We start from the raw sequence: 24,868 nt of genomic DNA on the forward strand, positions 1-24,868 counted from the left end.
CCTTATACTTGGTTGAAGAGATGATAGTATACCCATGTGACATGAAGGTGAACAAGAAAGCATTTTATAATGATATCTATATTTGTTTGAAAGTGAAAGTCGCTCAGTCGTGTCTGACTCTTTGTGACCCCATGGATGCAAATTAAGTTTATAATTTATTTTCATATATACATTTTCCTGAAGTAGGAAAGGTCATTTATTTCCCTGTTACAGATACAGATTTTTATGTTCATAAATATAAATGAATTGAGTTAGGTCAGTCAGATCAAGTTTTAAGAAGCAGCACCTAGCTTGTCAACCAGGTTTTGCTTTTGTTCTATTTCTGAATCAGAAATACAGAAGAAAGTTTGGTTATTCTTATAAGCAATACTTTGTTTTCATTTTCTTTCCCTTCTTTGGGAAGCTTTAAGAAATTACTATGGTATTATCCTCCAATTAAGCAAATAAAAATTTAAAAAATTTTAAAAACACAAAACCAAAAAATTTTTACAGTGATATTTAAGCATATACAGAATTAGAAAAATATTGTAACACCTCCTGTGTATATATCAATCGGCATTTTGCATGCATGCATCCATGTGAACATTTTTTGAATACTTTGTCTTTTTTCATTTATTACCTTCCACGTACCTTTTGTCCCTGGCATCTTTTTTTTTGTTCCCCTAGTATCTTTTGAAACAAATCTCAGACATTCTTATCAGTTTACTTATAAGTATGTAGGAACTTTATGTATTAATAACTTGCTTTAAATATAACATGTTTATGAATCTATCAATATTGATAATAATTTCATTGTATCACTTAATTCCCAGTTTACATTCAACATTTTCCCATACCACAGCAAATCTTTTATACAAATAGATCTCTCAGATGAGCATCTAAAAAGTATGTATTTGGATTTTATGTCTTTCAAGATTCTTTTAATCTATGATAATTCCTGCTCCTTTTCCCCTTCATGCTTTATTTGTTGAGAAAAATCAGGTCATTGTCTTAGAGAATATTTGAGATTCTGAATTTAGCTCTTTGCTTCCCAGTAGTATCATTTAGCTTGTTCCCCCATCACCCTTATTTTCTGTAGACTAGAAATTAAAACTAGAATTGAATTTGATTTTAATGCTACTACTTATTATTTGGTGAGAATATTTCCCAACTGGTGCTGTGTACTTCCAGGTGCATCCCATCAGGAGGGAATAAATTGATTGCTCTCCACTTTTAATGATGTTGAAATCTACCAGTAAGTTCAGGTGAACTTGGGCCAGTTCCTATAAAGTTCTCCGTCACATCTGGATCCAGTGGTTTCACTCCACTGTTGAGCATTTTCATAGCAGCATGATTTTGTTAGGGATTGTAAAGCAGTGACTTTTAATTATATTATTCTTGCTGCATTTATTACCTGAAATTTTTCTGTGAAGTGCTTTTCCATTGTATCTAATTGGCAATTTCATAATACAACTTATAGCATAAGACGAGGGAGAAGGAAATGGCAACCCACTCTAGTATTCTTGCCTAGAGAATCCTGTGGACAGAGGAGCTTGGTGGGCTGCTGTCCATAGGGTCGCATGGAGTCGGACACAACTGAAGCAACTTAGCATGCATGCATGCATTGGAGAAGGAAATGGCAACCCACTCCAGTGTTCTTGCCTGGAGAATCCCAGGGACAGAGGAGCCTGATGGGCTGCCATCTATGGGGTCACACAGAGTCAGACACGAGTGAAGTGGCTTAACAGTAACAGCAGCAAAAGATGGAGAAATGCATGATTTTTTATTTACCAGTATTCAGAATCAGACATTAACTTCTAATAAAAAAGTGAAATACAGTTATAGATATATTCAAAGTATTCTAACATATTTTAACAAAATTTCCCTTAGGAAAATTCTTTGAAATTTTTTTCTTATTTTTGGATGAATGCATTTTGATAACATTACTTCTCATGGAAAGTTCCCTTTCCTTTCTTTTTGTTTACTGTAAATATACTGCTATCTGATTGAGTCTGTTTCTCAGAAGTTATTTGTTGCTCATCTTTTTTCTTTCATAAGCACCTGGTTAGGCTAGCTACTTAGGATGTAGACGCTGGCCCACCTTTTTCACAGAATATATAGTTTGGGTTTGTTTCCTATTCATAGTGTGATGTGATTAAAAAAAAATGTGTCTATGAATCTGTTTTTGCTTACTCTCATATTTGGTGTCCTATATTATACGTTTTCAACAAACAATATTTTTAGTTGATTTTAGAGACCCTGGCACTAGTCTCTGAAATAAAAACAGTAAAGAGATTTGAAAGTTGTTACTGCTGACCCAAAGAAAAATTAAGTATCTGCATATAGGGCACTCTATGTGACAAATGAGGAAGTTTTTATTTTTATTATTTGGAAAGGTAAGAAGAGGGAATAATGAGGACCTCCATAAGACAAAAGACAAAAGTAAATGCTTAAGATCCTGTGCTGTCTTAACATAAGCAAGTATTTGAACTTAGTTTGACTTCTGTTTTCAGGAACTGAGGGTGACATTTTATGGATGTCTTTATCTCCTATAATTAAAATATGTTTTGTCAGGATTTTTTTTAAGGTGTTTTGGATTTGAGAAAACATAAATCTAAATCTTTGTGAACATCTTGTATGAATAGCCAGTGTAAATGGTACTAGTAAGACCCTCCTTTCTCTACAAGATTTGTGTTTCAGTTCAGTTCAGTCACTCAGTTGTGTCCGACTCTTTGCGACCCCATGAATCGCAGCACGCCAGGCCTCCCTGTCCATCACCAACTCCCGGAGTTCACTCAGACTCACGTCCATCAAGTCAGTGATGCCATCCAGCCATCTCATCCTCGGTCATCCCTTTCTCCTCCTGCCCCCAATCCCTCCCAGCATCAGAGTTTTTTCCAATGAGTCAACTCTTCGTGTGAGGTGGCTAAAGTATTGAAGTTTCAGCTTCAGTATCAGTCCTTCCAGTGAACACCCAGGACTGATCTTCTTTAGGATGGACTGGTTGGATCTCCTTGCAGTCCAGGGGACTCTCAAGAGTCTTCTCCAATACCACATTTTATTTTTATTTTAAAAAATTTTTATTTTTACTTTATTTTACTTTACAATACTGTATTGGTTTTGGCATACATTGATATGAATCCACCATGGGTGTACATGAGCTCCCAAACATGAACCCCCCTCCCACTCCCCACCCCACATCATCCCTCTGGATCATCCCCATGCACCAGCCCCAAGCATCCTGCATCCTGCATCGAACATAGACTGGCGATTCGTTTCTTACATGATAGTATACATGTTTCAATGCCATTCTCCCAAATCATCCCACCCTCTCCCTCTCCCTCAGAGTCCAAAAGTCCGCTCTACATATCTGTGTCTCTTTTGCTGTCTTGCATACAGGGTCATCATTACTATCTTTCTAAATTCCATATATATGTGTTAGTATACTGTATTGGTGTTTTTCTTTCTGGCTTACTTCACGGCTCCAGTTTCATCCATCTCATTAGAACTGATTCAAATGTATTCTTTTTAATAGCTGAGTAATACTCCATTGTGTATATGTATCACAGCTTTTTTATCCATTCATCTGCTGATGGACATCTAGGTTATTTCCATGTCCTGGCTATTGTAATCAGTGCTGCAATGAACATTGGGGTACATGTGTCTCTTTCTATTCTGGTTTCCTCGGTGTGTATGACTAGCAGTGGGATTGCTGGGTCATATGGCAGTTCTATTTGCAATTTTTTAAGGACTCTCCACACTGTTCTCCATAGTGGCTGTACTAGTTTGCATTCCCACCAACAGTGCAAGAGGGTTCCCTTTTCTCCACACCCTCTCCAGCATTTATTGTTTGTAGACTTTTGGATCGCAGCCATTCTGACTGGCAACACCGCATTTTAAAACCATCATTTCTTCAGTGCTCAGCTTTCTTCACAGTCCAACTCTCACATCCATACATGACCACTGGAAAAACCATAGCCTTGACAAGATGGACCTTTGTTGGCAAAGTAATTGTCTCTGCTTTTTAATATGCTGTCTAAGTTGGTCATAACCAAGGAGTAAGCGTCTTTTAATTTCATGGCTGCAGTCACCATCTGCTGTGATTTTGGAGCCCCCAAAAATAAAGTCTGACACTGTTTCCACTGTTTCCCCATCTATTTGCCATGAAGTGATGGGACCAGATGCCATGATCTTCGTTTTCTGAATGTTGAGCTTTAAGCCAACTTTTTCACTCTCCTCTTTCACTTTCATCAAGAGGCTTTTGAGTTCCTCTTCCCTTTCTGCCATAAGGGTGGTGTCATCTGCATATCTGAAGTTATTGATATCTCTGCCCGCAATCTTGGTTCCAGCTTGTGCTTCCTCTGGCCCAGCGTTTCTCATGATGTACTCTGCATAGAAGTTAAATAAGCAGGGTGACAATATACAGCCTTGACGGACTCCTTTTCCTATTTGGAACCAGTCTGTTGTTCCATGTCCAGTTCTAACTGTTGCTTCCTGACCTGCATACAGGTTTCTCAAGAGGCAGGTCAGGTAGTTTGGTATTCCCATCTCTTGAGTGCACGATTGCACTCATCTCACACGCTAGTAAAGTAATGCTCAAAATTCTCCAAGCCAGGCTTCAACAATATGTGAACTGTGAAATTCCAGATGTTCAGGCTGGTTTTAGAAAAGGCAGAGGAACCAGAGATCAAATTGCCAACATCCGCTGGATTTGTGTTTAGGAGATAGCAAATACAGTATCATGTTAAATTCACCAGAAAAATGTATTCTGCATATCTGAGGTTATAATTTATATTGTTTTGCTAGACATGTGCTGTTAATGTTGTAAATTTTGGGTATTATTTAAATAACGATTGTAATTCCAAAGTCTTCTCACATATTTTCTCTAGAATAGAAACTCTTTTTTCATGTTCAGATAGTATGAAATAGCTGTTATGATCACTTGAAATTAGGGTAAAAGACAGATTCCTGGAATATCATTGAAAATACTTTTTTGCAATTGAAAATCAGGAAGATAGAGAAATTTTACAGTTGGCTTATAAGTCTGTGCTAACATGTTTTATGATGTATGATGTTGCAGAGAAGTGCCGAGAGGCAAGAGATGTTTAAAAGCAGCAGTATTAGGTTTGCTTTGCTAGCACCTTATCCGGAAATTTGAAAGACAAAAAACTAAACCCTTTAATTGTGGTATCTGGTAACTGAGGATTAAGCTGAATTTAACTTTGAAGATAAGAATTGATATTTATATTATGTCAATGGAAACAATAGCTGCATTTTTGACTTGAGGAAATTGCTTAATCTAAATAGCATGAAAGTTGACCAGAAAGTATACTCATCCATGAATATTGACTGTTTTAATCCGTTGAAAATGGAAGGCTAACATTAAGGATACAGTAGGAAACTTCTAAAAGGAGTTGGTGAAAAGTAAATGTTATGCAGCACGAAAAGAACCCCGGGGGGAAATTGACAGAGAAGAATAACAGGAAGATTAGTCATTTCTGGAAGGAAAAAAAGGTGGGGAATGGGGGAAGAAGAATTTTAAACAGGAAGGGGAACTGGAAGTGCCAGTGCTAACAGACAGATAGGAGTTCATTACAGGGTAGAACTGGACTTTTAAAGAAAGGGATAGCACTGGTCACATTTAGTTACAACACATAGTGTTTATGTCAATAACAAACAAAAATACAGTGGAGACATTTTTCTGTTAGGGATTCAGAGAAATAAAAGAAATGATGTTGAAATAAAAGAGCGATATTTACTCCTTGGCCAAACTGACCTGGCTTAAGTCACACAGCAATGTCCAACTGCATAAAGAAAATGGATTTCTTTTAAAACAGGCGAACATTCTACTGTTTTCAAGTGTTAGGTGAAACAAAAACATTCTGAATGTCTTAAAATAAGTGTGCTACTTGGTTTGAAATAGTTTTCACTTATTGTTTACTTATCTGACAACTGAAGAGGTAACAATCTCCAAATACTTTAAGAATTGTTTCTATAAATTCTCAAAAATATAAATTTAACTCTATATATCAGATGAAGTATATATGTATAACAGTCCCTGTAACAGAAAACAAGAAAGTTAACATCACAAGTGGTGTGTGTGTTGGTAGAATCCTATTAATCCTTCATTTCTGTTAGGGTCATTCATGGAACAGCTTTTGCTGGACACGTTTTCCAATCTCTCTGAATGTTCTCATCTGTCAAAGAGTAATAATAATATATCTGCCTCCAAGTTGTGTAATAAGGATTAGATGAATTGGTAGACACAGACCTGGAAGTGGCATTTTGTCTTTCTACTTTTAATCCAATATCCAGATATTGAAACACAGGCTTGTATGACATATTTCCAACTAACCAGCATGGGAAGATGGATAATTGTAGTAGAAGCTCTTACTGATGCCTTGATGCTTAAAATGTCATATGCTAGATTATATATGTATCTGTACTTGACATATAAAACTGTTACTTCTGTTGGTCATCCCTCAGTAACTACAGTAAGCGGTAAATTACATAAAAAGTAGTTTTCAAGAAAGTAGATATCTCTAAGGTTATATAATCACAGCATCAGGACAAACTTTGTGTATTCTCCTATTTAGAAAAAATATAAATGCAGAAAGTGGCTTATGTATACTGAAATAAAGATATCCAATTTTAAAAGGTTATCTAACTAATGTAACTTTAGAGACCCAAGACTACTGTTATTTTAGGTAACCACGTGGGACATATTCTATATCACTTCATTTATAGAAATACGATATGCAGTCAGGTAAGCATTTCCTGTTGATTTTATGATAAATTGCAATACTTTCATGACTCATGTACACACACTTCCTGAGATAAAGTCTGATTCCAGCCCAGAATAACCAGTTTGCACTAACACCAAATACTACTAAAAAGTTTTCTCTCTTTCTCCCTCTCTCGCTTTCTCCCCCTTTCTACCCTTACCCACATGCAGACAGACACTCTTTCCATATACACACACACCCAGCCTCCCAGGCATAATTTCGTAGGAAATGTTTATTTTCCCAACTACAGAAAACAAACCTTATCTCAAACACTGAAAGTCCTTCCTTTTCCTGGTTTGGAAACACTAAGTCATACTTGGAGATTTTCTTTAGCCAGCATTTAGGTTTATTTCAAGCTTAAAAAGTTGTGAGGATAAAATGACTCAGAAATTTCTAATGCACAATTAAAGCTTTTCACTTTTAGGTCACCAGTACATATCGAGCTGACTTGTGTTAGTTAAGGATTGATTACAGTTGGTACGTTGTTTAATTTCCAGAAGAAGCTGGGAAGCTCACTGCAGCTCTTCCTGTTTTGATCTGCGTACAGGCTAGAGTTGGTGGTTATTAATATATTTCTTTGCAGATAAAGCCAAGTTCACAGAATTAAAGAGAGTCGACCTAGTCGGAGTTGATGAATAAGAAGCTATTAATTTAGTCATCCACAAACATATATTTATTGTCTGACACCTTTCTAAAAGTAAAGTGTGTCAAAACGATCAGAATCATATTTCTAAGTTTTTAATTGCAATCATTAACAGCAAGAAGTAAGAACTGTGTAACTTCAATAGATAAGACAAAGAGTCAGAATGACTATATATATATAAAATATGTTTGTTTATATTCATATGAAATTCAGATGACTGCATCAGTGAGTCATGATCTTCCTAGTCTGTCAGTAGTGCCAAAGTCATAAAATCATTTGTTACGTTCTGTCTTATGTAAAAGCCCATGGAATTATTTTATTTTTTCCACCTCAAAAATTCCAGAATCTATTTCTAAAAATCTTGAATAACTTGTTTTAATTCAGTGTTAACATTGGACATTGAGATAAGTTTAAATCTTGTTGTCAGCAAAGAGAAAAATCAAGCTTATGTGGATACAGTCTATAATTTCAATTCCTAAGGATTTCTGCAGAGAAGGTAGTTGTCTAGAAATACGGTAAAGAATTGTCATCTTCTTTCTGTGGAAACTTTTGATTGTAAAAATAATTGAGAGTAAATAGGCTCTAATGCATCACCCCAGGCTGTGCCACATGGGTATGTAAATTTCTTCCTGCTAAATGCCACCAAATGGCTGCATTTCTTACAGCTGGTGGCTAAATTCTGACAGAGGGTAGATACCTTTACCATAACTGTATTTTCTCTCTGAAGTTTTCATGGATTCTTATGGTAATTTATATCAAGTTAAAGCCATAAAAAGCTAAAGTTGGCCAAAATTTGTCCAGAGAGTTAGACTTGCTTCCAAATTAATTGCTTGGTCTCAATATTCTTATTGGTTTCTCAGACTTACACATGGCTCCCTAGATGCTTGATTTGAGCTGACATTCCCCAGATGGCTCTGTGTCCTTAAGAGCTAATTCAAAGAAGGTCATTTCAGCTGCTGAATATTCAAGGAAGTATCCTGGTTGAAGGTTGGTTGCAGCCGGTGTCTCAAGGGATGAACCTTGGATTTCTGAAGCTTTCTCTGAGCTCACAGTTATTGTCTTGGCCCTACACATGATCACATTTATTTGCCAGCGAGGGAATAAAAATAAATATGACTCTCAGCAGTGGTAATCCCCCCAAAAAGAATGACTGACACTGTGTGGATAATGTTACTACTTTGTTATTGCCTCTGAAGATGTGATACGTTGGAATAAAATATGAAACTGAGTTTGTCCTTTTTAAAATCTGAGAATAAAACATTTGTAAATTCCTTAAATTAGTAAGCATCACTAAGAAAAATGATAGAATTGTGTAAGCTTATCTACTTGTTTGTTGCTCAGTCGTGGCCGACTCTTTGCGACCCTATGGGCTGTAGCCTGCCAGGCTCCTCTGTCCATGGAATTCTCCAGTCAAGAATACTGGATTGGGTATTGTCCATTCTCTTCTCCAGGGGATCTTCCCGACCCAGCAATCGAACCTGGGTCTCCTGCACTGCAGGCAGATTCTTTACCATCTGAGTCACCAGGGTATAGGACATTATGTACTTCATACCTACCTTTTTGAAAAGGAGCTGGGGTAGATGATCCTTCTCCCACCAGGGTTCTGGCCAGAGCTGACATTTCTTATCTCCTTTAAGAATCTAACATGTAATCAGCTTTCAGGAGGCAGTAGAGGGTAGGCGTAGGCACAGAACCACTTCAGGAACTACATTCCCTGAATCTAAAGTTTACATTTGCTGTTTACAATTCCTATGACCTTTGGCAATGTCCTTAACACTCTTACCCCACTAAATAGGAACATATTTACCTTACTGAGTTGTTTTGAATCTTGAAGAAGTAAAGGACTTAATGAAATTCTAGTGCATACAATAAGTACCATATAAATATGCTCTGTTTACCTAAACTTTGTAAACCAGAACTGACATGTTCAGAGCTCCAGGCCTGGAACTATCTATAACCTGGGTTTAGTGATCATTTTTGAGCCCTGTGACCTTAAACATGTGACATAACTTGACTGAGCCTCAGTTTTCTCATTTGCAAAATGGGGCAGTAATAATACCTGATTTTGTTGCTGTGAAGATTAAATGGAATAACACATGTAAAGTAATGAGTGCCTGGCACTTGTTGGGTATGCAGTATGTGTTAATTACTGTTCTGATTTTTACTTTGATGTTTAAGTGAACATGTGAAGTACTGATACATGAGCAACGTGTGATACTCAGAATCTGTATATGTAGAATTTCAGTTTTGCTAATGAGAATTATTGTTATTTACTGTGCAGAGAATACATGTGTTGGTGTTTATAATTATTTTCTAATAAGTAAATAACATTTACTTATTAGGAGAATAACAGTAATGTGTTTTTCACTTACCCTTTGTTAGACTATTTAGATTTTTTAAAAAAATCTTAATTTTTTTTTAAATCTGTGAGATTTGAGCTCTGGATAAATTTGTTAAATAAAGTAAATGTTTTGTTAGTGATTTACCTTCTATGTCCAGACATATTCTAGCTACTCATTAAGTTGAGCGCTACTGGGAGGAAAAGCAACTCATCAATAACATAAAAATGGGAATGAAAGAGAGAAGCAGAGAAGACATTGCTTCTTTTGTAAAATAAAGTTCATGAGTCCTGATATTTCCCCATCTGTCGGGAGTGTTGTAAAGATTATGAAAACATTAGCGTTTGTAAAATGTAATTCTATGCCAGAAAGTCAAATAGAGTGTTATGAAAGAAACGACCAAAGTTGCATGATGACATTTATTTCATATGGTAACATCCTTTTTTTCATTAACAGGAAATGTTAGGGCAAAGTACCTGCTTCTTAGGAGTGGGAAAGGTAAATGAAAATTGAACAAAGATTCATCAAGTCTTCTTTATGATAAACCTTTAAGACTGTGTTTTCCATAGAATTAGAAACGTGGAATTTCATAGTAAAAGTATATTTATCACCTTGTTTGGGGAGCAGATTTTAAGCATGATCACAGGAAAACACCTGTTTTTTGACACTCTGTGGGGAAGGCGCAAACATACGGGCAAACTCTGTCTAGGTGTAGAGTAAACAAGAATGCTTTGGCTAGCATCCTGCAAGGAGTTGGGTCTAAATGGTCTGCTCCAGCTTCTGCTGCTGCTGCTGCTGCTAATATTGCTGGGAAGGACAAGTGGCTGACCTGGCATATCCTTTACTCTTGGTGCTGCCCCAGTCACTCAGGAAATGTTTAAGGGAACCTCCTGGATCCTTTTCATGGCACCATGGCAAGAAGAAGCAGTATCTTATCTATTGAAGATAAAGCATGGAATTGGCTAATGGACGCTGGTGAGTGAATAAGGCAAGTGGGGAGCCAGTTTACTAAGATACCTTTTGGGCAGACCCGCTCTCTTGAGGACTGAGGTGGCGTCCCTGGGAAAATGGCAGCTATAGTTGGAATCTCAGAACTTTGTTAGAAATAAATCATAGTTTTAACACTGGTAACCTGATCCATGATACCATATATGTTCCATTAATAAAATTCATATTTATTCCCAGCTTGACCACTTGAAAGTTCTAATCCTGAAGTTTGTTAGCTGTCTCAGTATATGGAGTAGATGTTATTTCTTAGGCCCTATTTAATCTTCATTCTTGTTTTTTACTTGACCCACAGTGATTTTTTTTTAATAACTTTTCAGTATATGAAATAAATGATTTTTCCTTTCAAATCTAAATGAGCCACTCCTTTTTTCAACACAGTAAGAATATAGAATTTTAAATTAAGAGACTATATATTACATATAATTCTTGCCAGGAATATTCTTTTCAATTCAAGATAATTATGTAAGGAAATTAGTAAGATACTGTTCATAGTAGTAAGATAGTTGCTCAGGATGAATCTTTGACATTAGCAATAAAGAAATTTCATTGCTAATGTATTTAATTGCCAATATAAGATAGTTTCCTTGAGTGAGTTTCTTGATTGGTTAAAATGAATAATTTGAATGAGCTAACCCACTCCAGACCTCTTGCCTGGAAAATTCCATAGATGGAGGCACCAGCTAGGCTATACAGTCTGTGGGATCGCAGAGTCTCACACAACTAAGCAACTTCACTTCTCATCTCAGTTTTTCTCACTCCAAAATTTTCTCTTGCTAAACTTTCCTTTCCCCAAAGCAGAGGCCCATTTTTGATAATCCTACTATGAGATTTGAAATACTTATGTATCTCTTCCTATAATTTATATCAAAAGTGAATATGTGCCAATTGATTAATAGTTTGCCTGTATCTTTCATGAAAAGATTGGAAGATACAAGTGATACTTGGAAATATCAAGTTGTCATAGAGGTGTAGACCACGTTTTTCCAGAATAATTAATCTATGATTAATAGGTATTTAATAAAAAACTTTGACAATCAAATTTAGGAATTTACTCAGAGCATAGTAAAGGTCCTGACAAGCCATGACTTTAATGTCATTTCAATTTTTAAGAACTCTATTTGACCATAACTGCCTTTTCACATGGGGCGGGACTATTCAGCCAATAAATGTATATTGAGTACCTGCTGAAGGAACTAGCTGCCTACTCCAGTATTCTTGTCTGGAGAACTCCATGGATGAAGGAGCCTGGTGGGCTACAGACCATGGGATCACAAAGAGTTGTCAATGACTGAGTGACTAACATACACACGCTACACCTACTATGTTCCCAGGTTAACGAGGTGCAGGAATACAATTGTAAGCACCTTTGTCAAAAATTTCTTCCTTTGTGATGCTTAACAATAGGGAAACAAACATTGGTTTAGATTATCTAATCATATTACTTTTAGGAAGATACTGTAGTAGCAATATCATATTTATTTTTAAAAAGCCACTCACTACCGATTTTTCTGTTTTCACTAATCCTGACATACTGTTCTGTCTGAAGAGCTTATAATTGAATGGACTGTACTATTTTAATTGGCAATATTAATTCAGTTTCTTGTCTTCTCTTCCACATTTTTTATTTGTATGTTTTAGTTTTTGTTGTTTAGATTATTGAAATTGATTTTCATGAGAGGGATTGAGAAAAGAGGTCACAAAACAAACTGTAATTGATTTTAAAATATTTTATTTAAAGTCAGACTTATTACATTGAAAAAAAGTCAGCTTCCATTTGGTTTCCACCATAGGGACTCACTTCATCTTTTCTTATGCAAACCTATCATATTGACATGATTGCATCTTAAAAAATTAAGCTTTAGTTCAAACAAACATCTGTCTCCACTTAGGTACTGTTTATACAATAAAATTATTTTTAAAGGGAAATTCATATTCCTCATCCTCTTACACAATCTCAATTCTCTCAAATTTAAAATACTGGCTGCCTGGGCAGTACTTAACTATTTACTATTTTGTAGTATAAGATTATTTCATTTTATAAAAATATCTGACCCTCACACAACTGAACGACTTCCCTTTCACTTTTCACTTTCATGCATTGGAGAAGGAAATGGCAACCCACTCCAGTGTTCTTGCCTGGAGAATCCCAGGGACGGAGGAGCCTGGTGGGCTGCTGTCTATGGGGTCACACAGAGTCGGACACGACTGAAGTGACTTAGTAGCAGCAGCAGTGACTTACTGGACAGAAGTTTTGCCCAAGCATGCTGCTTTTATTGCACATTATTAACATAATACATATGACATAACCACATATATATGAGACTGGGGATGGAAGTCAGCCTTTCCCAACACACAATATTTGAGTTATTTGCCACCAAGTAGATTACGACTGAGTGACTGAACTGAACTGAACTGAACTGAAATAGATTATTATTACTCTTCTAGTTAACTTGGACTTAAAGATATATATCTATATCTATCTATCTATCTATATATAAATATAAAAGCAAATATCCAAAGTCAAGATTATACACACAGAACTTCCATTAGGCAGTAGTATTTCTTTTCACTTAATTCTAAAACAATATAAAATACTATGCATGGTTAATTTGCTTCCCATCTTGAAACAGTGACAGTTCCTAAATGAGTCTGATCATTTTAATTTTGATTCATAATAGGAATTATTAAAGTTCTATCAGAGTTTATATTTAGTTTCTAGCTTGATTTTACCCAGCTCATTAAAGCAAAATTGTCTTAGGGTCTATCTCCTGTAACTGTTTAATATTTAACATTCACTTGGCTCCTCAAGATAAGTTCCTGAAAGTTTGTGAGCAGTTGAAGAGCTGTGAATAGTGGTTAACAAGCTATAGATGTCTCCATGAAAAACAGAATATTGTGAAGCCCAGATTTAGGAGAATCTCAGTGAGTAGTTATCCGACAAAGTTAAAAACTACTGAGTTAAGCTCATTTTTCTTTCTGCCTTCTCTTTTTTCTCTTTTTTCCATCTCTGCCTCATCTCTGAACACTCTTTGTTCACTTCTTTTTCTTTTTATTCTTCTTATCTCATTGAATTCCTTCAGTCTCTCTCATCTGATCATAATAGAAAGTGATGTGTTTGATGAAACATGTTGTATATAAGAAGCAGTTTTAATGGTTTCTCAATTTAAAAAATCAACTGGGTTTAACCTTCTTGCTGTCTTCTCATTTTCTCCTCTCATAGTGGATAACTGCCTTTTAATCTCTGTAGCCTTGTGGATCAGCACCCTGTGACTTTTTTGTATTTGTAAATTCCCTTATCTTGATATAAATGTTATAATAATGTGATTTAGGAATTGTATGCCACTTACTAGATTTTTAAGCTCAACTCCAGTAGACATACTATAATGTGTCTTCCTTACTTTTCTTTCTAGAACTAGAGCTCCATCTCCCCCCTCAGCTGTGTTTTTGGCTGTATGTGGGATGCTAGAATGGCCTATCTTCGTGTATTTTGTTGCACTTCGCCATCGCTTCTTATGTTCTGTTGGTGGATTTTGGTGATTCTTTTCAAGCGCTTCTTGAGCTCTGTGCTAGTTGTTCCATTCCCTTGTTCCCTTAGGGTCTTGTGCTGTGTGGCCATGTCTCCACTTCCTTGGCCCTGTCCATTGACAGACCCTTGGGTTCCCCGATGGCTGCCTCTGAACCCCTGTGAGGGCGGGAATATTCCTCCCCCTGCTGCTACAATTGAGCGCCCTGTGCTGGGTACCACGTTGCCCTCTACACCTGCTTTCAGTTGTTAAGGCTTCCCAAGCTTTGGCTGCGGCTCAGTGATCCTGCTGTCAAAACCCTCAAGCTTTCCTAGCCTCGACACTCAGTGGTAGCAGCAGGTGTTGGGATCTCTCCAAGCCCCTAAGACCCTGGGAGCAAGAGAATGGCCGTTTGACATAGACCTCAGGAGTTTTCAAAGCACCAAGAAACCTCTGCAGAAGATATGTAAAGGTAAGATTCCGATTTCTCCAGGAAGCTGCCCTGGATGCTAAGACAACCTACAGCCGTTAACTTAATGTAGACTCCATAGGTAGGCTATCCTTGGGCAGCTCTGTATCTGATGATAGAACCAAAGTAAAACACTGCTTTTAGGAATTTGGTGTGATAGTCACATTTCTGTTTGATTTTATTTAGATTAAACTTGACGCTGAATAGATGTTTAAAAAATACTTTTTTCCATCCTTTGAAGTGGAATTTGTGAAAGACCTTTTGGCTTTGTGTATCTTGTCAGAGAATCTTGTTGAGAGTGGAAACAGTTAAAAATAAAATAGAAAGTATTTTATAAATGCCTGTATTTTATTTACCTCTCCATTCATGTTGAAATCCAGAAACATGAAATGGTAATTTCCTCACAGTTTTCAAACTCAAATTCCAAAGTCCATAGTTAATTCAGAAGGAATGAGAAGGGCAGCTCAGTTCATGGCAGTGCCAGGATGCATTATTGTCCTTTGTCAAAAATTACTGCTTGTTGTTCTAAATGTAGCAGTCTCTTTTCTTTTAGAATTTAATTTCGTTTATTTTTTTTAAGAGATTATTTTCCTGCCTTTATTTCTTGGGGGAAGATTTTGCTTCATTTACATGTAAAATTCTGGATTAAGAATACTTGTGGGGGTGTGTGAGGGATAGGAGAGAGCACAGCAGCATGTTGGAGTGAATGGCACAAATCATCTCTTCAGCATTATAGCTTTTTTGACAACTGTTACTTATTTATAAACTTTATTCTTTATTTTGCCTCCATTCATGGACATTATTCTGGAAAGTGTTATTAAGACACTTCTAATATGAGGTCGTTGGCTGCCTTACTATCAATTCATGCCTTCTTTTTTCCTCCCTTTGTTTTCTTCTCAATAAGGACTTAATCTCTTAATTGATTCCCTGTAGTTGAAATCAAGGCTATTATTAGCTTACTGTCACACTGAAACACTTTCATCTCAATAACCAAAAATGTAACGGATTTTAAAAATGAAAAAGAAGTTTTGACCAATAGCTGTACAAAATGAAATAGAAGACTTATCTTTGATGGTGCTTATTTTAGCATGTTTATTTTTAAAACTAAAAGATGTTCCACCAAATATTTTATTTACAATTGAAAATACTCAAGTTTTATTCCCTCTAGACTTTGAAACATAAGGAAGTGGAATGTTCTGCTGTCTTTCAGTACATCTAATTGAGTAATTGATTTCACATGTAAAAACAGAAAAGGGAAATTTTGATGCTTTGATTCTTAACATTTATAATTTTGCAGTTTTAAAAAATGTATGGCACTGTAGAAGTTAGGAGTTTGCATTATTCTCAAGTTGGCTTGTAGAATGCTTTTTTCTGTTTTATTATCTAGAATACTTATATTCTAGTGGGACAAAAGATGAAACAATATACATATAAAATTATATATATGTATAAAATTTTAAAATGATTTAATTAAGTGAAGACAGAATGATAGATTGTACTTATGGCCATTTGTAAAATGTTCTTACAATTTTAAAATTACTTTAAAAGCATTTTTAGTGGAACGTAATCAATTAGTGATGTTCGTTGTATTTAATGTTTTATGAAGAAAGTAACTGCATGTAAGCAGGACACAATCTAATAATATTTAGAATTTAGTGGTTGATTTTTAAGACATACAGAAAAGATACAAGATATCCCAAATTAGTGGTGTCATTAAGATCTTAGCAGTTAGCTGAATAGAATAAATAATAGTAATAAATTGAATAAATTATAGAATGACTATTTTGGAGATAAGGAAACAGAGGACCAATAATTCATAATTTCTTAAGCTCAGAGACAAGACCAGAATTCAAGTCACTGAATTCTAACCAGTGCACTTGTTTGTATGTGATTCTGCTTCTTAAAGTTGCAGTACATTTGAAGGGCCAGAGCAATGTCGGCAGAGCAATGAATGGATTCTAGTCTAGAAGAGATATTCTTCAGTATTTAGAGTTTCTGAGCATGGCTCGTAAACCTGGTTTCACTTCTCCAGTGTAGCATGATTGGGGCCTTTAGAATTTCTTTTTTATTTCTGTCTTGTTTAGTGTGGCTTTGATTATACCAAGAGTTTGAAAAGCACATTGGAAGGAAATCATTGAAATATTTTTGTTTAATGAGAGTGTAGAACTTCTGCCATCCCATTTATTTCAGTTTATGATCCTGTAAATTTGACAATCTTCCAAAAATTTCAATTCTTCAAGTTGAAAAGATCAGACCTATAAGAACTGTAGGCAGTATATTTTCTGTTTCTAAGCAGAAATTTTAATTGACTTCCATTGTTTCCAAAATTAAAAAAAATTATTCAGTTTGCAACTTTCAAGATATCTATTCATGATATCATAAAGGTGGGGAGAATACTCATTCTCTGTAATACAGTAATTGTATTTGTGTGAAATTATTTGATATATTTATTAATTGCATTCTGGTTGCCTCACTTGAAATTATTACTTCAAAATTCAAATTTCTCACTGATTTTACCACACTGCTGTCAGCACATGGGGTTTACCAGGTGCCTCAGTGGTAAAGAATCTGCCTGCTGACGCAGGAGACATGGGTTTGATCCCTGAGTCAGGAAGACCCGCCTGATAGAGGGCATGGCAACCCACTCCAGTATTCTTGCCTGAAGAATCTCATGGACAGAGGAGTCTGGCAGTCCATGGGGTCGCAAAGAGTTGGACATGACTGGGCACACACATACACACAATATCATCACTTAATAGGACCTTGCTTCGCCTCTTTTACTGTGCTTCTTGGGCAAGTATAATTGTAATCCAATCCTTTTCCAAGATGCTCACTATCCAAGACAGACCTAGGGGAACAATGTGTGCAAAACTAAGAATATAAACTCTGAATTCTCCTTTAAGAAGGTTCAGTTTGAAAAATACTTAAGTGCTAGGTATTTTGGAACAGAAACTTATAACGCTTACTTTAGAAAAAAGTATGAAGTACGTATTCACTGAAAGTCTTAAAAGTCAGGTTAGTTCAAAAACTAAGGTCTGTTTAATCCCAATCATAATGATCCCTGAGTATTTACACTATCACTCAGCTCATAAGACTCACGCCTCTCAATTCCCACTGGTTTCTATTTCCCATCTATTCCTTGTGCCTTCTTGGAGAGTATGAGAGCTGTGCAGACTCTTGGCTATGAGCAGAACATTTATAATCGACACTGAGAAATGTCAAATGTATATAAGCCTTTTATGATATATTTCCTCAGTTGTAATAAATAAATCAAAGTCCCCAGTCTTGTTAGACATATCTGTGTAGAAAAGAAGGGAAAAAACAGAGCTGAACTTGGTTCAAGCAAATAAAAGGACAGATCTAGGGATGGTCCCGGATACTGACATTTTTGATGCTTTAGGGGGGTTTTATACTGTTCAATATCCTTTTTGTTGTGTGGAAATTAAAGCTTAATTATTCAAGGTTAAGATATGTCTTTAATTGTAATTTATTGACTACCTACTACTTCTAGTCATTGCAATAATTATCTCATTTATTCTTCACAGAAACACCTGGAAGTGTGTAGTACTACTTTACCTTTACAAATGAGGAAACAGGCTAAGAGAAGTTGAATAATCTGCTCAAGATACCATAACTGGACCCAGGGATTCCAACTCAGGACACACAGCTCCAGTGTCCACATTCAGAGATCCTATTAATTGTAAATTCTGGCAGTGAGTGCTAGTTCCCAAATTCAGTCCTGCCCCTTTTTATGACCTAGCGCCACTAAGGTGCTCCTTTTTAAACCCCCTCCCAGTTCAGTCTAGACTGCCTATCATCACTGGCTGTTTGACCTTGAACAGGTGACTTACTATCCACTTTTAGACATAGTGCCACTTGCTCTGAAGTAGGAGTAATATTATCTCCTTGTCTTTTTATGAAAATTTAATTTAATGAGAGTGTATGCCAGGCACTCAGCACAATGGCTAGCATATAGAAAATAGCTATTGAACTGTTGATGCTATTACGTAATTTTCTCAAGGTTACACAACTAAGAAGTGATTGAGTCAGAATTCAGATCCAAGTTTGTAAGACTGAAAAACTAAACAAGAGCATGTACACACATACACACTTTGCACAAAGCAAAAGCAATAACAACAGGATAACAACTGCAGAGCAAAAACTCATGCTTTCTTCAAACTCTGATGCTACCTCTTACGCCTAACCATACCTTTTGTGATGATTGAATCATGATGTCATGAATGCTGTTGGGAAAAGTAGCATGGTTTAGTGGCTCAGGGGAAACTAGAGGTAAGGCTTTCAAAAATTGGAATTCTAGCTCTATTGCTTGCAAATTATTTGGTATTGGGCAAATTATATAACCCATCTACAGCTCTTTATCTAAATATGAAGCTAATAATAGTACCTATTGTATTGGGTACAATGACAGAAATTTATGTAAATTAAAGAACTCCTTTAATAAATGACTTTCATTAATAATTAATTGAGATGTACATATTTCTTTTAAAATATGGTATGTTCACAGAATGAGATCATGGTTATGAAAATCTGAGATGGGTTGGATCTTGGTAATTATATGATCTGCCATTTTCCCAAGAATCAATATGTTTTCACTGTAGTAGCAGGCCCATAGAGAAAGATGGGGGAAAGTCATCAAAGATCAGAACTGACCCAAATACGGAGTGGTTTTGCCATCAGGAAGGTGGATGAACTGCTCTTAATTGGGTAATATTAGTGACTGGCATCACGGTCACCAGTTGGTGGGAATATGTGGGCACAGTCTGGTTAAGCAGATGGTAGGTAGTAACAGTGTTTTTTCCCTTTTGAAACAGAACAGAAACCAGCAGGTGGGGTTAAGTCCTGGAGAGAGAGTGTTAACTTGGATTGAGTGTCAGAGGTTAGCCTTGAACACTCGTCAGAGCAGGGACTTCTGCTCACATGTCTAACCTCCTTTACTAGATTCTCAGCTTTTTGAGGTCAGAGAGGTTTATTATATTTCTTTACAATGCCTTGAACAGGCTCTGGGAAATAGCGGACACTCTGTGCATGTTTGATAATTAAAGGAAAGAATAGATGTTCTAGAAATGGTACAGAAGAACTCATTGAAGCATATTGCAGCCATCAAAGGGGCTGGAATGGAAGACTGTAGTTGCAGAAGCCTAGCCTGCCCTGGGGCTCCTTCAGGGACAGTTGTTGTTATTTAGTTGCTGAGTCATGTATGACTCTCTCGCGACACATGGGCTGCAACCTGCTGGCCTCCTCGTTCATGCAACCTGCCAGGCTCCTCTGTCCTTGGGATTTCCCAGGCAAGAATACTAGAATAGGTTGCCATTTCCTCCTCTAGGGGATCTTCCTGACCCAGGGATCGAACCCACATCTCTACTACTGCATTGCAGGCGAATTCTTTACCATTGAGCTACCAGGGAAGCCTCACTCAGGGACAGAGAGAAGGGTTAAAGGCAGATCCTAGGAGTGCACCAGGGAGCTGAATGTATGTGATCTTTGTAATGACAGGTTTGGCGACCTAGCAGAATTGAGACTGTCATTGTAGCCTGATTAATAAATGCAGGAATAAAATATTCCCACTGTTTATAAAATTTTTCAAGCTGAGGACATATTTAAAAAATTTAAAGCTATTGGAATCAATTTACATTCATTTTTCAGACAGTTAAAGATGATATTTCTGGCATTAAAAAGCCAATTTTCATGCCATATTTGAAGAAAAATACATCTGTAAATGTGTTATTAATGTATAAGCCCTTATATAAAGAAGTTATCAAAATACGATTTTAGATATATAAAGTTGTAATTTGTAGTGTATGAGTAAAATGAACTTACACAGATGATGTGGAAAGTTGGAGTATAATTATAGAAGTTGAAATGTTTGTGGGGAATGGTCGGTAAAATTTTATTTAGTATAAAATTTACTCCTTTTTTGATGTCTGTTCTCCAAAATAATAAGATAAAAGCATCTTTCAATCAAAGTTTGTATTAAAAACATAGTGAAGTGAAGCAAAAGTCGCTCCGTCATGTCCGACTCTTTGCGACCACATGGACTGTAGCCTGCCAGGCTCCTTTGTCCATGGAATTCTCCAGGCCAGAATACTGGAGTGGGTAGCTGTTCACTTCTCCAGGGGATCTTCCCAACCCAGGGATCAAACCCAGGTCTCCCTCACTGCAGACAGATTCTTTACTGTCTGAGCCACCAGGAAAGCCCAATTAAAGACATTGAAACACGTTCAAAAGAAAAGTAACTCTTTTTAGCATGACAATTTATGTTGATACTTAAATTGCCATGAAGGTGTTTTTAGGTAAACCAAACAGATAAGCCCATTATTTGGTATGTGTAGGTCAGACACATTAACTTACATTCACACCCAGGATATTGTGTGCTACCACCTGGAGGATGGCTGTTTAGAAAACTTCTGCTGAAAGTTAAAATCAGGCCAAATGTTTCCTGGAACATTTGTGTCTCTTTAATTTGAAAAAGACCATATGTTTCAGTAGTGCTTCTATAATATTAAGATAGCTGGAACTTTCCAGGGTATCTCAACAGCAAACTCTGAAAACAAGGGCAGAATTATTACACATTTAAAAAATTTTGCTTTGGGTCTGAAAGTGGAAGAATCATCACCAGCACAAGTACATTATTTTGTGGAAAGAGGGTCCATCCCTGCTTTTATTTTCAAATGTGCCTATAAACTCACCTTCTCTTCCCAGTCTCTCTGTATACGTAGAGATGTTTACAGAGATGTATGCATAGAGGTGGTATGCATACGCACAACCCACACCCACACACACAGGTACACACACATGCACACGAACACTTTTGCTTATACCGTAAAGGATTTATACCAAAACAGAAATTGCAAGATGTTATCGCTGTCATTCTCTTCAATCATTTGCTTGTATGACTGTGCATCCCTGAATTATATGTGGGCCTAGCACACTATTGGTTTGAGGAAATACCCTGGCAGTGCTTTTTTTTCCTGTTTCTCATTTCCTGATGGATGCTTTTAGTTGATTTGGTCAATTCATCAAAGTGAGTTTTAATTAGGTAGTAAGTTTGAGATATTACTGAAACTGTATGTAGTAACTAACAAAAGTTAAACTCATTATAAAATCTTTTACACAGGAAATAACTTAGATACCTGAGTGTCAATTTCACCTCCCAACCGTTGCCCTGCATATGTTCTTGGCAGTTTAATCTGTTCTGTTTTATCTTTTTAATAATATAAGAGGGAGTGGTAGAAATAAAATTAGTGGGATCCCTCCCTGAGGAGAATTTTAAAATTGGAAATAAAAGTGTCAATGTTAAGGGAGAAAATGTAAATAAAGTGAGTGGCGCTCGATAATCGTCACCAGTTGCTACTCTTGATTTCCTATCTGGCAGTTGGCCTTTGATATATGAATTTTTTTAAAGATATTTATAATTTAAAAAAAAAAAAAAAGAAGGACTTCCCTGATTGTCTGTTGGCTAGGATTCCGTACTTCCAATAGAGGGGGCTTGGGTTCCATTCCTGGTTGAGTAACTAGATTCCACTTGCTGCAACTAAGACCTGGCACAGCCAAATAAATAAATATTTTTTAAAATGTCAGGTACTAAAAAAGAAAAAAAACACTTTTTATTTAGATGGACAGCTGTATAGTTAAACCACTGTGTATGAACATATGTGTATGTATATCATCTATTAGATGTAATTTGCAGAAACTCTCCGCATTTCTACGTAGAATTGCAAATATACTGGTACAGCTTGGCAGTTAGGAGCATTGACTCTGGAGCCAGATAAAGGTATAAACCTCACCTCCACTACTGACTTACTGTGTGTGTTTCCTTGTGTAAGTTATTGGACCTATCTGAGTTTCAGTTATGTCGTCTTTTTATAATAGAGATAATAGTGAAACTATAAGATTGTTTTGAGGATTAAATAAATTAATAAATAACTTAGAGCAGTGCATGGCATACACTGGATATTCAATAAGTCATTATCTTGCTATTATTTTGTGACTTGTTTCTAACAAAACTGATTACTTAGCCTCCTATTTTATGAGGTACGGGTGATGGGAACTGACAGTCTGAGAAAAGAGGTAAAACTCAAGGTTGTGAGAGTGTTTCTTAGCCAAGAGGTCAACTGTGTGTTAGTTGCTCAGCCATATCCGACTCTTTGTGACCCCATAGACTGTAGCGTGGCAGGCTACTCTGTTCATGGAATTCTCCAGGCGAGAATACTGGAGTGGGTTGCCATTTCCTTCTCCAAGAGGTCAACTGCCAGAAGCCAAATTCACGTGGTAGTATGGAGTCCCAAACTGACAAAAGCTTATGAATGACTGATTGGAGGGAACTGCACTTAAAACATAAATAATCTGAAGTTATATCATTGGGAGACGGAGCTTAGCAATGCTGCCCTTTTGGAAGATTTAGAAGGTATCCACATCAATTCTGCATTTCAGTGTCTTATAGTCAGAAATTTTTACCAGTATCTGTTTAAACTATTGTTTCCTTATTTTTTAGAAAATTCATACCTTTCCTATAAATAGGTTAGACATTATTTTAAAGAAACTTTTGGTTATTTCCCTTCTTTTCTTCTTGCTTTTCTCCTTATTGTCCCGTCTTTTTCCTAAGAAGAGTTTATTTTACCAGGGATAAATGCAAGAGGTTATTTATTTGATGGAATAAACCTGATGACTCTCAGAATGATGCTGTACTGTAGGATAACCACACTTGCCTGGGATAGTTCCCATTTCGGTTTTTCTCCTAGACTTTGCTTTACTGTACTGTGGTTAGGAAAGTAGAGTCCTGAGTTTTGTTTTCCAAGTTTGCCTAGGCTAATTAAAGCCACCATTGTCCTCTACAACAGTAAGTGAAGGTTGCCCAAGAGGAAAATACAGAGCACCTTCAATTAAAAGCATTAAAATAACAAAGGCTTTAGAAGCTTTTTTCGTGATTCCTGACCCTGGGTAAGAAACTTCCGACCCAGCTTCTACAAGGGATGTGGGGACACCCTGTCCTGTGCCCTACATGAAATCCCTAAACAAAATCGCTTTAATTTAGAAAATATGTAGTCTCTATTACATTTTCAAAGATCAGGGTTGAGGGCTTGAACTTGTACTTTCTTATGTATTTAGAGTTTTGAAACTGTGTTGATTTATTTGCAAACCTGTAATGAACTGTCATAACAAAGGACACCTAACTGTGCCCCATTAAGATTGCTACACAGAAATAGACCTCTTTAAAAAGGACATCTCGGAGGAAAGTTTACTTTTAGTTTCAATTTAGAACCTAAGTTATTTTGAAATGTCTTTACAGGGGTTGAAAAATGACATATTGAAAAATAAAGTTATTTAAAAAATGCTAATGCAGTTAATTATTTTTAGTAACAAAACCACAAATTAAGTTAAAATTATCCTTTAATTATTTTTGTTATGAATTTCTATTCCAAAGATATTTTAAAGTTAAATTTTCATGTTTAGGTCTTTCAGTAGACCATTTTCTCCCTGTAACTCAAATACACCAGTTCTTATGGAGTCAGGTCAGTTTTTGCTTCGTTTGTTAAGTTTTCGGCATCTTTTTACTGAAGTATAGTTGATTTACAGTGTTGTTTTAGTTTCAGGTGTATAGTTAAAGTGAAGTTGCTCAGTCGTGTCCAACTCTTTTGTGACCCCGTGGACTGTAGCCCATCAGGCTCCTCCATCCATGGGAATCTCCAGGCAAGAATACTGGAGTGGGTTGCCATTTCCTTTCCCAGGGGATCTTCCCGACCCAGGGATCGAACCCAGGTCTCCCACATTGCAGGCAGACGTGTGATTTGGTTACATATATGTTGTTGTTCAGTCGCTAAGTTGTGTCCAACTCTTTGCGACTCTATGGCCTGCAGCACACCAGGCTTCCCTGTCCTCCACTGTCTCCCAGAGTTTGCTCAAACTCATGTCCATTGAGTCGGTGATGCCGTCCAACCATCTCATCCTCTTTTGCTCTCTTCTCCTCCTGCCCCCAGTCTCTCCCAGCATCAGGGTCTTTCCCAGTGGTAGTACATATATATGTATTTGTCTATGTTCTTTAAAAAATTTTTTCATTACAGTTTACTGTAATATATATTTACTATAAGATATATGTACTGTAAGTTTACTGTGCTGTACCGTTA

The 24,868-nt window shown here is 36.5% G+C and overlaps 1 protein-coding gene and 1 long non-coding RNA gene across 30 annotated transcripts in view; both read left to right on the forward strand.

Moving 5' to 3' along the window:
• MBNL1 (muscleblind like splicing regulator 1) overlaps window positions 1-24,868 on the forward strand; it is a 220,388-nt gene that overhangs the window by 87,507 nt on the left and 108,013 nt on the right. For 2 of the 29 annotated variants that reach the window (XM_040235295.1, XM_040235301.1), the window contains exons 2-3: window positions 10,609-10,721; window positions 14,165-14,729. The exons of 26 other annotated variants lie outside the window; for them this stretch is intronic. The gene's annotated coding sequence lies outside the window, so the exon portion shown is untranslated. The remainder of the gene's footprint in view (window positions 1-10,608; window positions 10,722-14,164; window positions 14,730-24,868) is intronic. One more of the 29 variants, XM_040235309.1, reaches the window with a different exon arrangement.
• Window positions 1,546-24,372, forward strand: LOC120858960. Its single transcript, XR_005719991.1, has 3 exons — window positions 1,546-2,699; window positions 14,615-14,617; window positions 24,357-24,372. It is a non-coding gene; the product is annotated as an uncharacterized LOC120858960 (long non-coding RNA).

The sequence above is a fragment of the Oryx dammah genome, unplaced genomic scaffold (genome assembly GCF_014754425.2).
Source record: "Oryx dammah isolate SB20612 unplaced genomic scaffold, SCBI_Odam_1.1 HiC_scaffold_2, whole genome shotgun sequence".
Classification (NCBI taxonomy): Eukaryota; Metazoa; Chordata; class Mammalia; order Artiodactyla; family Bovidae; genus Oryx; species Oryx dammah.